Raw genomic sequence first — 12,226 nt, 5'->3', positions numbered from 1 at the left:
GTGGTTGGGGAACAGGCAAGACCAACGGCTGGGTGGTTGGGGAACAGGTAAGACCAACGGCTGGGTGGTTGGGGAACAGGTAAGACCAACGGCTGGGTGGTTGGGGAACAGGTAAGACCAACGGCTGGGTGGTTGGGGAACAGGCAAGACCAACGGCTGGGTGGTTGGGGAACAGGCAAGACCAACGGCTGGGTGGTTGGGGAACAGGCAAGACCAACGGCTGGGTGGTTGGGGAACAGGCAAGACCAACGGCTGGGTGGTTGGGGAACAGGCAAGACCAACGGCTGGGTGGTTGGGGAACAGGCAAGACCAACGGCTGGGTGGTTGGGGAACAGGCAAGACCAACGGCTGGGTGGTTGGGGAACAGGCAAGACCAACGGCTGGGTGGTTGGGGAACAGGCAAGACCAACGGCTGGGTGGTTGGGGAACAGGCAAGACCAACGGCTGGGTGGTTGGGGAACAGGCAAGACCAACGGCTGGGTGGTTGGGGAACAGGCAAGACCAACGGCTGGGTGGTTGGGGAACAGGCAAGACCAACGGCTGGGTGGTTGGGGAACAGGCAAGACCAACGGCTGGGTGGTTGGGGAACAGGCAAGACCAACGGCTGGGTGGTTGGGGAACAGGCAAGACCAACGGCTGGGTGGTTGGGGAACAGGCAAGACCAACGGCTGGGTGGTTGGGGAACAGGTAAGACCAACGGCTGGGTGGTTGGGGAACAGGCAAGACCAACGGCTGGGTGGTTGGGGAACAGGCAAGACCAACGGCTGGGTGGTTGGGGAACAGGCAAGACCAACGGCTGGGTGGTTGGGGAACAGGCAAGACCAACGGCTGGGTGGTTGGGGAACAGGCAAGACCAACGGCTGGGTGGTTGGGGAACAGGCAAGACCAACGGCTGGGTGGTTGGGGAACAGGCAAGACCAACGGCTGGGTGGTTGGGGAACAGGCAAGACCAACGGCTGGGTGGTTGGGGAACAGGCAAGACCAACGGCTGGGTGGTTGGGGAACAGGTAAGACCAACGGCTGGGTGGTTGGGGAACAGGTAAGACCAACGGCTGGGTGGTTGGGGAACAGGCAAGACCAATGGCTTGGTGGTTGAGGAACAGGTAGTACCAATGGCTGATGATTGGGAAACAGGCAGGACCATTGGCTGGGTGGTTGAGGAACAGGTATTATGAATGAGTGACAATTGGGAAACAGACAGGACCAATGGCTTGGTGGTTGGAGAACAGGCAAGACAAATAGCTGATGATAAGGGAACAGGCAGGACCAATGGCTTATAATTGGGGGAAAAGCCAGAACTAATGGTTGGGTGATTAGGGAGCAGGCAGGACCCATAGCTGGGTGGTTGGGCAACAGGTAAGACCAATGGCTGAGTGGTTGGGGAACAGGCAGAACCAATGGCTGGGTCATTAAGGAACCTTCAGGACCAGTGGTTGGGCGATTGGGGAACAGGCAGAACCAATGCTTGGGTGATTGAGGAACAGTGAGGACCAATGGCTGTTGATTAGGGAACAGGCAGTATCCATAGCTGGATGGCTGGGCAGTTTGGGAACAGGTAGAACCAGTGGTTGTGGAAGATGGGACTAATGGCTGTGTAATTGGGGAATGTTCAGCACTAATGGCTGGGTGATGATAACAGGCAGGATTGATGGTTGGGTAATTGGGGCAGGGGTAGGTGGGATTGCCTACAGCCAGTGTTGAGTTGGTGTAGTATATTCCATACACAGTGCCACAGGTTGGATTATGTGGACTTCTACAAAAAAAAAAAAAAAAAAATCACCCGTTTGGTGGCACAGACCCACCCTACAGTATACTGCAGAGAATTGTATGAATTAAATTGTTCACATCTCCTGCAGATCTGTAACCAGTCGACATACCATGTGCACATTACACTGGTTGTTCTCCTATACAGCGCGCTGGAACGTCGACCACGTATGTGCCTTACTGGCTAGCCTTCCATCAACCCATAAACTTACAAACCGTCAGATGATGGGGGATCTAGGTGGAGCCTCCGTACTGCTCTCTCCTTTAGGCTGGGTTCACATCTAAGCAGCATGCGGCTCACTACTGGGGTCCAGTGCGATCTTGTTCTCCGTTTCAGGGTCAAATTTTTACCTGAATTTTGCCGTGAAATTGAGCTAAAGGGACACAGGACCTCTGTGCAAATCTGCTCCGCAGCCACCCCAGAGATATGTGAACGGGCTCCATAGAGAGCCAGTCACAGTCTCCTGTCATGCAATTTGGATGCGGTGAAACCCTCACTCAATTCGCACTAGTGTGAACCCAGCCTTACAATAAAGTCTCCTCTTACCTGGTGATGTGAGGGACGGCAGATTCTCCATCATGACGTCCTTGTAGAGATCCTTGTATATACTCCCACTCCTCCATGGAGAAATAGACATGAGAAGTGACATCCTAACACATTATAGCAGTCGTTGTCAACTTATGAGCTAAAGAAGGCCTCAAAATGTGGCCCCTAACATCACCAATGAGCCACACAACGTTTAATATATGTAATGCTTGAGAGGACTGTCAGAAACTGCAGCTCAAATGAGGGTCAGAGTGTGTGGACATGCTACAGCAGACAATACAAACCTTGGAACATTAACATGAGGCTGGTAGAGATCAATAATATTACCCTAATCAACATTCCCACTACAGACTGTTGAGGTCCGAGGGGCTACACATTATATACCAAAGGGCCACATGTGAAGGTTGGGCACCAAGGCCTTGTAGGAACCTGACACTCACAATGATACAGGGACCAACTAGACACATCCCTTGTCTTGAAGGAGCAGTGGCGTGACCCTCAGAGGATCCTTTGCACCGGTCAGGCAGATGATCTCCAAAGTAAGGCGTAGTATACTCCAGTCCCATTTCACCATCACCATATTGGTCATGTGATACATAGCAGACATTATTTGTTCACCGAAAACAGAGTTAGTAAGGGGGAGAATGTGACAAAACCATAGCTATGAAGTAGGAACACAAGCAGATGCTGTAGGATATTATCAGGCTGGACATTCTTAGGCAGAGGATACATACTGTATAGTTATATAGATTTCACATATAACACTTGAAAGGATACAATACTAACTGTGGGATGTAGAAAGACCTGTGTAGGAAACTTGGGGGTGTATTAAAAGTAGAACTACGGGCAAAACTTTTTTTTTTTTTAATTTTGGATAGAGTAAGAATGGGTTATAACCCTTTCCGATTTTTTTTTTTTGTTTTTCCACTGTTTCTCATTGCAGAGATTTCCCTTCACTTCCTGTCCCATAGCCAAACAGGAAGTGAGAGGAAATCCCTGCAAATTAAGGGAATTCCTTGGGGAACCCCAGGTCACCTGAACTAGTGTCCCCATTGGAAGATTTCCCCTCTATTACTTCACTGGGGACAACCCAAACGGTGGGATTTTCTTTTACTTTATTTCCAATAATTGTAATAACAAATTTTAAGCATCATACAGAAGTTTATGCTTAACAACTTCAGCTCCGGAAGATTTACCCCCCTCCCCCCCCCCTTCATGACCAGGCCATTTTCTGCAATACGGCACTGCGTTACTTTAACCGCTTCAGCCCCCAGAAGATTTTACCCCCTTCCTGACCAGAGCACTTTTTGCGATTCGGCACTGCGTCTCTTTAACTGACAATTTTGCTGTTGTGTGATGTTGCATCCAAACAAAATTGACGTCCTTCCCCCCCCCCCCCCCCCCCCCCCCCAAATAGAGCTTTTTTTGGTGCTAATCGATCACCTCTTTATTTTTTTGTACTATAAACAAAAAAAGATCGACAATTTTGAAATAAAAGCATTATTTTTTTACTTTTTGCTCTAATAAATATCCCCCAAAAATATATAAAAAAAAAAAAATGTTTTTGTTCCGCAGTTTAGGCCTATATGTATTCTACATATTTTTGGTAAACAAAAATCACAATAAGCAATTATGGATTGGTTTGCTCAAAAGTTATAGCATCTACAAAATAGGGCAGCGTTTCTCAACTCCAGTCCTCAAGGCACCCCAACAGGTCATGTTTTCAGGCTTTCCATTATTTTGCACAGGTGATTTAATCATTTTCACTGCCTTAGTAATTACCACAGCCATTCAATCTGAGGGAAATCCTGAAAACATGACCTGTTGGTGCGCCTTGAGGTTTGGAGTTGAGAAACACTGAAATAAGGAATAGTTTTATGGCATTTTTATTATAATTTTTTTTTTATTATTAGGCGGACACTTTTGACACTATTTTGGGACCATTGTCATTTATATAGTGATCAGTGCTATAAAAATGCATTGATTACTGTGTAAATGACAGTGAAGGGGGTTAACCACTAGGGGGGCGATGAGGGGGTTAAGTGTGTCCAAGGGCGTGATGGGCTTCAAGTCACATGACAGCAATCGCTGCTCTTGATGACAGGGAGCAGTGATCTCTGTCAAGACAAGCCAGAACGGGAAATGCCTTGTTTACATAGGCACTCCATTCTGAGGGTCCATGACATGATCACCGTCAGACCGGGGCACATCGAGTCGCCGGTCGCACTGTAGGCGGCGCGCGTGACCGCTATCCCTGGCTCTTAACAGGGACATTTGCCCACCGCTACCATGGTGCCAACGTATATCGGCATGTGGCGGTCGGCAACTGGTTAACTGACAATTGCACGGTCATGCAAAGTTGTGCCCAAATAAAATTTATGACCATTTTTCCCCACTTATATTGAATTGGTTTACGCAAAAGTTATAGCATCTACAAACTATGGGATATTTTTCTTTATTTTTTACTAGTAATGGCGGACATCAGTGACTTATAGCAGGACTGCAATATTGCAGCGGACAAATCGGGCACCCGACTCTTTTTTTGGGGACCAGTGCTATAAAAAAAAAAAAATATATGTATGGTCACTGTACTAATGACACAGGATGGGAAGGGGTTAACATCAGTGGCGATCAAAGGGTTAACTGTGTGCCTAGGGAGTGCTTGCCAACTGTGTGGGGGAAGATACAGCAGAAACACAGGATCAGTACATTCCCCTCTCACAGAACAGCGATCTGCCTTGTTTACATAGCCATTCTGCCCATCTCCTGAACGAACAGCAGGTCCCAGCAGACATCACGCCCACTGGACCCGCCGATTGGCTCCCGCTGCTACCGATCGCAGCGGGTCGCCGGTGGCACACACCCCGGAAGTGTCAGATTACACAAGCAGTTAAACAATAGTGGTCAGAACAAGGATGCATTTTCCAAAGCGATCAGAGGCCCTGACCAGTTAAACAATCAGAAAGTTTTAGGCCCAACAATCCAGCTCTACTTATTAGCACAACCATTTGTCTAAGGCCAGTGGTTCTCAACACCTGTCCTCAGCACCCACTAGCAGGCCAGAGTTTAAGTATTACCTTGGGGAGACGCAGACTAGAATACTGCAATCACTGAGCAGAAAATGATATCACCTGTGATGCGCTTCAGTTATCTTGCAAACCTGGCCTGTTAGTGGGTCCTGAGGACAGGCGTTGAGAACCATTTCTCTAAGTGCCCGTTCACACTACTGCGAATTGTCAGGCCACTTAGTCGCCTGACAAGTCGCGCTCCGTTCTGTACTATGGAACCGTTCTAATAGGAGCGACTCAAGTCGCTCCGACTTAGAAAAAGGTTCCTGTACTATTTTTGGGGCGACTTCAGGCGACTTGCATTGACTTCTATACAGTCGTCGTTTTGCAAGTCACTGCTGAAGTCGTGTGCAGGTCGCGTCTGTGAGTCGCGCTGCAAGTCGTGTCGCCCCTGTGTGAACGGACAAGGCTATGAGCACTTGGGAATCAGCAACTAGGCACCAGGAAAAATCTACAGATAGAAATGACAACCAAGTAACATTACAGTAAGCTAGTGATCATACATATCGCCAGAACAGGGTCTCAAAACTTTTTGAACAAAGGGCCAGGTTTAATGTCCTTCAGACTGTAGGAGGGCCAATGGCCCGTGGGAGTATAAAATTCCTGAGGCTCGGTGGTCAGTAGGAGGAATAGAACCGCAACAATGGTGCCATTGGAAGGAATAATGTCCCACTGTTGATGTCGGTGGAAGAAACACTGCCCTCTCATTGGTATCAGTGGGAGAAATAGTACTCTATCATCGGTGTCAGTGGCAGGCACAGTGCTCCATCTTTGATGTCAGTGGGAGGAATAGTGTTCCAACGTTTATATCAGTGGAAGGATGTATGGCCTATTATTGGTGCCAGTGGAAGCAATAGTGCCTCTGTTGTCGTGAATGAAAAGAATTATGCCCCAATGTTGGTGGACAGAATGATTGTATCAATGAAAGGAATAGTACCCCCAACAGCCACATAAAAGGGCCACAGTTTGGAGACCACTGCTTTAGAACATGGTGACATATATACTGTAGGAGCATTGTCATCTAGGACTGGACTCGATACCGCAAATCATGCGGTCTCAATCTCGAGACAATAGAATTAGGGAGGCTTTACGGTCCCCCAATAGCATCCTACCAAAAATTCTTAAGATGATATAACAGAACCAATAAAAAGGAAAAGTGAAAAATGAGACGGGAAGACAGAAAAGTAGAAGAAAGAATCTGAGTAGAGTGGATTAGGTCCCCTCCGAAAATGGCCCAGCGTTTAGGAAGCTTGAAGATGCGCAAGCCGATTCCACAAACCTACCGTGCTTATCTCTATGAATACTGGTCAGTTTATCATAATCCAGGATATTTTACCAGGTTTCAATTTTACCAGGTAACATTAATCACAGGTGATTTCCACGGGCACGGTATGGTTTTACTTTCACTGACCATGGTAAACAGGACTAATAGACAGGGTGAACCACCTTAACCACTTTACGCAAGTCGCCTTCCCAAATTGCTAGCTGCAATAACCCCAGTATTTTCAGGAACAGCATGTTTCTCTTTAGGATAAAAGTGGCCTCCGCAGCGGATTCACCGCAAGATCACTTTTATCAGCAGCGGGAGAGGTGTCCTCCCGCCGCTCTCCAGTCTTCTCCGCCGTTTACCGAATCCACCAGTAGCAGCGGAGACTATTGCATCCTCTCCCGTGGATGGGGAAGATGGCCCCTGCTTGGCTCCATGGCATTGGAGGGCGGAAGCGACGTCAAAATCGTCACTTCCGCCCATAGCGCTAAAAGGAGAATTTTTTTTTTTTCATTGCATTTTAGTGTAAATATGAGATCTGAGGTCAAAAAGACCCCAGATCTCATATTTAAGAGGTCCTGTCATGATTTTTTTTCTATTACAAGGGATGTTTACAAGGGATGCTTTCATTAGAGTGAAAGCAATAATATGAGCCCTAGACCTCCTCTGTAACTCAAAACTGGTAACCTGTAGAAATTTTTAAACATCGCCCATGGAGATTTTTAAGGGTAAAAGTTTGTCGCCATTCCACAAGCAGGTGCAATTTTGAAGCGTGACATGGTGGGTATCAATTTACTCGGCGTAGCATCATCTTGCACAGTATTAAAAATAAAATAAAAAAATTGGTCTAAATTTACTGCCGTCTTAATTTTTTTAATTCCAAAAAGTGTATTTTTTCCCAAAAAATTGCGCTTGTAAGACCGCTGCGCAAATACGGTGCGACAAAGTATTGCAATGACCGCCATTTTATTCTCTAGGGTATTAGGAAAAAAAATATAGATAATGTTTGGGGGTGCTAAGCATTTTTCTAGCAAAAAAAAAATAATTATATTAGCTTGTAAACAAGTGTTTAAGAGAGGCTTGGTCCTTAAGTGGTTAACGGGGGCACAGACAGCAATAAAAACCGACAGGGGTTCTAATTCCTCTCCGCTCTATCCAACACAATTTTTTTTTTAAATGTTTTGCTGCAAGTTATACTTTAATAAATTGAATCCATTTAGATGATGTTTGAAAACATTATAAAAAAAATAGGCCACCTGGTGTTTTACTCCAGAGACTCCAGGTACAACACATGGTTTATTGCTGAGGAAGAGAAAAAAAATAAAAAAAAAATAATCATAGCACATTTACAGTGCCTTGAAAAAGTATTCATACCTTTTTTTTTTTTTTTTATCAGCGAGTAGGAGTAGTGATACTTTCAGTCAAGTACGCACCGATACTTTGCAGTGCGATTCACGTTCATAAAAAAATGAATGGGGCACAAATCGCCTACAATTTGAACAGGACTGTTAGAATCGGATGCAGTTTCCCCGCACCACTCCTGTATGAACTGAGGTTTGACATAGTGACTGCACCACTGGGTTCACACAGGAGCAGTGCAAGAAATCTCCCTGCACGACGCGTTTGGGCTCCCCCTGCCTCGCTCATGGCTTTCTTCCCCAGCAGCTCTCTCTCCCCCCCCCCCTACCCTCAGTGGCTCCAACCATCCACTGGACCTCTTCTCCATCAACACCCCGCCCCCCCGGTACAAGATTGCTGCAATCCGGTCCAGGGTTTGAAATCCCCCTAGCTTTCTTTCCTCTCCTGACAGAAGCTGACAGTATGGGCTAGATGGCTTCTGATTGATCAGCGCCATCCATGTGATGGTGCTGACCAGTTAGAATCCCTGTACTCTCAGGCTGGGGGGAAGAGAGCTGTTGGAGATGTGGGGAACAGAGCCATGGGAGAGGGAGGAGGAGCCCAAGCCACAGATGACCACAGTCGGATCGAGAGCCAGAGCTGGTGGAGCCCGTCATGGAGGAAGGTTTCCCACACCCCTCGTGTGATCTCAGGCTGAAAAACACTGACAAGCCTGCGTTCACACTGCATTCCCGTTTAAATCGCACGCAATTCTTTGCCATTTTGTATAGATGCAAATCGCACCACAAGGTATCGGTTTCAGGAGTATTTTCCGTGGAGTGGAAGATCAGGCGAATATACATCTTTCTCCTCTCCCCCAGAGTTGGGCTTTAACCTCTTAACGCTGGCGCTTCCTAGCCCTTTAAGAGGTTTACGAAGCTAGGAGGAGGAGCTTAAGAGCACATGACCACCGTGATTGCCTGTCACGTGATCCGAAAACTCGATCACAAGCAGCAATCGGGAGCTTTCGGTTAGGCGCCAGTAACTGTGCTGGGAGCGTACACCTGCTCTCAGCACAGCAATTTATGCAAATATGCGGCCCCTCTGCGCCAAGGACCAGGTGCCAAGAGGCCACGTATTTGCATGCGGCCGGCTCCAAGGGGTTTATGCAAATATGCGGCCCCTCTGCGCCAAGGACCAGGTGCCAAGAGGCCACGTATTTGCATGCGGCCGGCTCCAAGGGGTTTATGCAAATATGTGGCCCCTCTGCGCCAAGGACCAGGTGCCAAGAGGCCACGTATTTGCATGCGGCCGGCTCCAAGGGGTTTATGCAAATATGCGGCCCCTCTGCGCCAAGGACCAGGTGCCAAGAGGCCACGTATTTGCATGCGGCCGGCTCCAAGGGGTTAAAAAAATAATCAGTTAACCACTAGTCAACCAGCTCACACAGATGTACTGCAGCAGGTCGGCTCTCCGGCACAAATTTCTGTAGCAGTACGGCGGTGCTCGCTGCAGGAGTGTGCCCATGGGTTGGGCGGACTTGATGTCCACCGGCAACCGATGATCACGGTGAGGAGAGGCAGAACGGAAATGTAAACAATTCTTCCAGATCTACTGTTCCCAGTGATCAGGAACAGTGATCTCTGTCAGGTCCCAGGCAGCCGACCCCTCCCACAGTTAGAACACACCCAGGGAACACTTAAACCCTTGATCGCCCCCTAGCATTAACTCCTTCCTGCCAGTGTCATTTTTACATTGATCAGTGCATTTTTATAGCACTGGTCAATGTAATAATGTCACTGGTCCCCAAAAAGTGTCATGTGGGGTCAGATTTGTCTGCCACAATGTTGCAGTCCCGCAAAAAAAAATGATATATATACATATACACACACACACATATACATATACACACACATATATATATATATATATATATATATATAAATTGCAGCCATTACTAGTAAAAAAAAATAAAAATAAATAAAAGTCCCTAAATCTATCCCATAGTTTGTAACGCAATAACTTTTGCACAAACCAATCAATATACGACCATTGCAATTTGTTTTCCCAAGAATATGTAGAATACATATCGGCCTAAACTGATGAATACATTTTTTTTCATATATATATATATATATATATATATATATATATATATATATATATATATATATATATATATATATATATATATATATATAATTTTTTTGGGGATATGTATTATAGCAAAATGATCACTCTGTTTATAGAGCAAAAAATAAAAGCCACAGAGGTGATCACATACCACCAAAAAGGAAAAAGCTATTTGTGCGAAAAAAAGAACATAAATTGGGTACAACGTTGTACGACCGCGCAATTGTGAGTTATAGTGGCACAGTGTCGTATTGCAAAAAGTGGCCTGGTCATTAAAAGGGGCAAATCCTTCCGGGGCTGAAGTGGTAGTAACCGCAGCATTTCTATTTTTACCTACAGGAAAGCGTCAAATAAAGCCTACCTGTAGGTTAAATGAATATCTCCTAAACGTAAACCATTTAGGAGATAGTCTAGGCAGCAGCAGCCGGTGACGCCACCGGTGTATGCGCTCTGAAGGAACAGCATTACTTGTGTTGTTCCTTCAGAGCCCTGTGCCGTGGCTCCTGCGCAGGAGTGACGTCATCGCGGCTCGGCCATTGAAACGGCCAAAGCCCGCGAACCCTGAAGGAAAAATAAAATCGGGTAAAGATGGAAGCTTCTATTACAGTGACCACACACCGCTGGAGGGCTTTGTTTAAAAGGTAAGTCTTTAAGAATGTGCTAGTATGCAATGCATAACCTTTACTACCACTTTAAGTGAGAAATATAGGAACTATTATTTCTGTTGTTTAGACGTCAAGGCTACCCATCCTGACATTGGCTTCAAAACCTAGCGAAATACTGACCCAGAATATGCATGATGGAAGGTCACTGCTTGAATGGTTGTCCCAGGTTACAGACTTCCTAAGCAGCCAGGATCAAAAAGGACAGCCCTCCGTTCCCATGTTTGAGCCAAAAAATAAATAAATAAATAAAGGGAACCAGGGGAGCAACCTACAAGTTCCCCTCACCTGAACCAAAAAACTTCCCGAGACAGACTTCTAAAGAGGCTCTGGATGGACAGTTGGATAAATGGTTCTATAAACCAGAGGCTCTGGAATAAAAGTTTGATAAATGGCTCTATATTTAGGATGTATCCAGTCTATAAACCAGAGGCTGTGGATGGACAGTTGGATAAATGGCTCTATATTTAGGATGTATCTGGTTTATAAACCAGAGGCTCTGGATGGACAGTTGGATAAATGGTTCTATATTTAGGATGTATCCGGTCTATAAACCAGAGGCTCTGGATGGACAGTTGGATAAATGGCTCTATATTTAGGATGTACAGTATCTCACAAAAGGGAGTACGACCCTCACATTTTTGTAAATATCTTCTAAAAACCCAGAGGCTCTGGACTGACAGTTGGACAAATGGCTCTATATTAAAGGATGTATCTGGTTTATAAACCAGAGGCTCTGGATGGACAGTTGGATAAATGGTTCTATAAACCAGAGGCTCTGGAATAAAAGTTTGATAAATGGCTCTATATTTAGGATGTATCCAGTCTATAAACCAGAGGCTCTGGATGGACAGTTGGATAAATGGTTCTATATTTAAGATGTATCCGGTCTATAAACCAGAGGCTCTGGATGGACAGTTGGATAAATGGTCCTTCTGAAACGAGGAACATGTTTTGTGAGAAAGGAAATTATACTTCTGTGTTGTACCGTCTCTTTGGTTTCCGCTACAAACTTTTGTACGGTTTTATATTGCACAAAGACATTTTCTAGGCAGAATTTTATTATACAAGGATGACATCCAGGGTCAGTAAATGACAAAACATGCTATCCTTATTTTAATCTTTTTTTTCCTTTTGTAGTGGTTTAATTTTTTTTAATGATTTTTTTACAATGCTAAAAGAATTTTAGTACAAATCTAGATCACCTGAGGATTTTTTTTTTTTTTAATTTTTTCATTTCATAAAGAAAAAAATTAAAATAAAATGAAGGGGGCATGTATATAATACAGTTTTTATTTCTTGAATGTAAGAAGTCACTGTAAATAAATACTACGGATGCTAGAGTAAGAATGATCCCCCAAACACCCAAAATTACCAAAAAAACCGAAGCAAAGAACGCCCTCCCGCGCACCCCCCCCCCCCCCCCCCCCCCCCAAAGTCTGTACAA

The 12,226-nt window shown here is 45.6% G+C and overlaps 1 protein-coding gene across 1 annotated transcript in view; it reads right to left on the bottom strand.

The window, feature by feature from the left end:
- The window catches only part of LOC143956162 (uncharacterized), a 713,750-nt gene that overhangs the window by 645,679 nt on the left and 55,845 nt on the right, over nucleotides 1-12,226 (bottom strand). The window lies entirely within an intron of this gene.

This window comes from Lithobates pipiens, unplaced genomic scaffold, assembly GCF_037356315.1.
Source record: "Lithobates pipiens isolate NorthernLeopardFrog02 unplaced genomic scaffold, aLitPip1_a1.2 Scaffold_35, whole genome shotgun sequence".
NCBI lineage: Eukaryota > Metazoa > Chordata > Amphibia > Anura > Ranidae > Lithobates > Lithobates pipiens.
The sequence above is the reverse complement of the archived record's forward strand: the minus strand, read 5'-3'. Positions and strand labels throughout refer to the sequence as shown.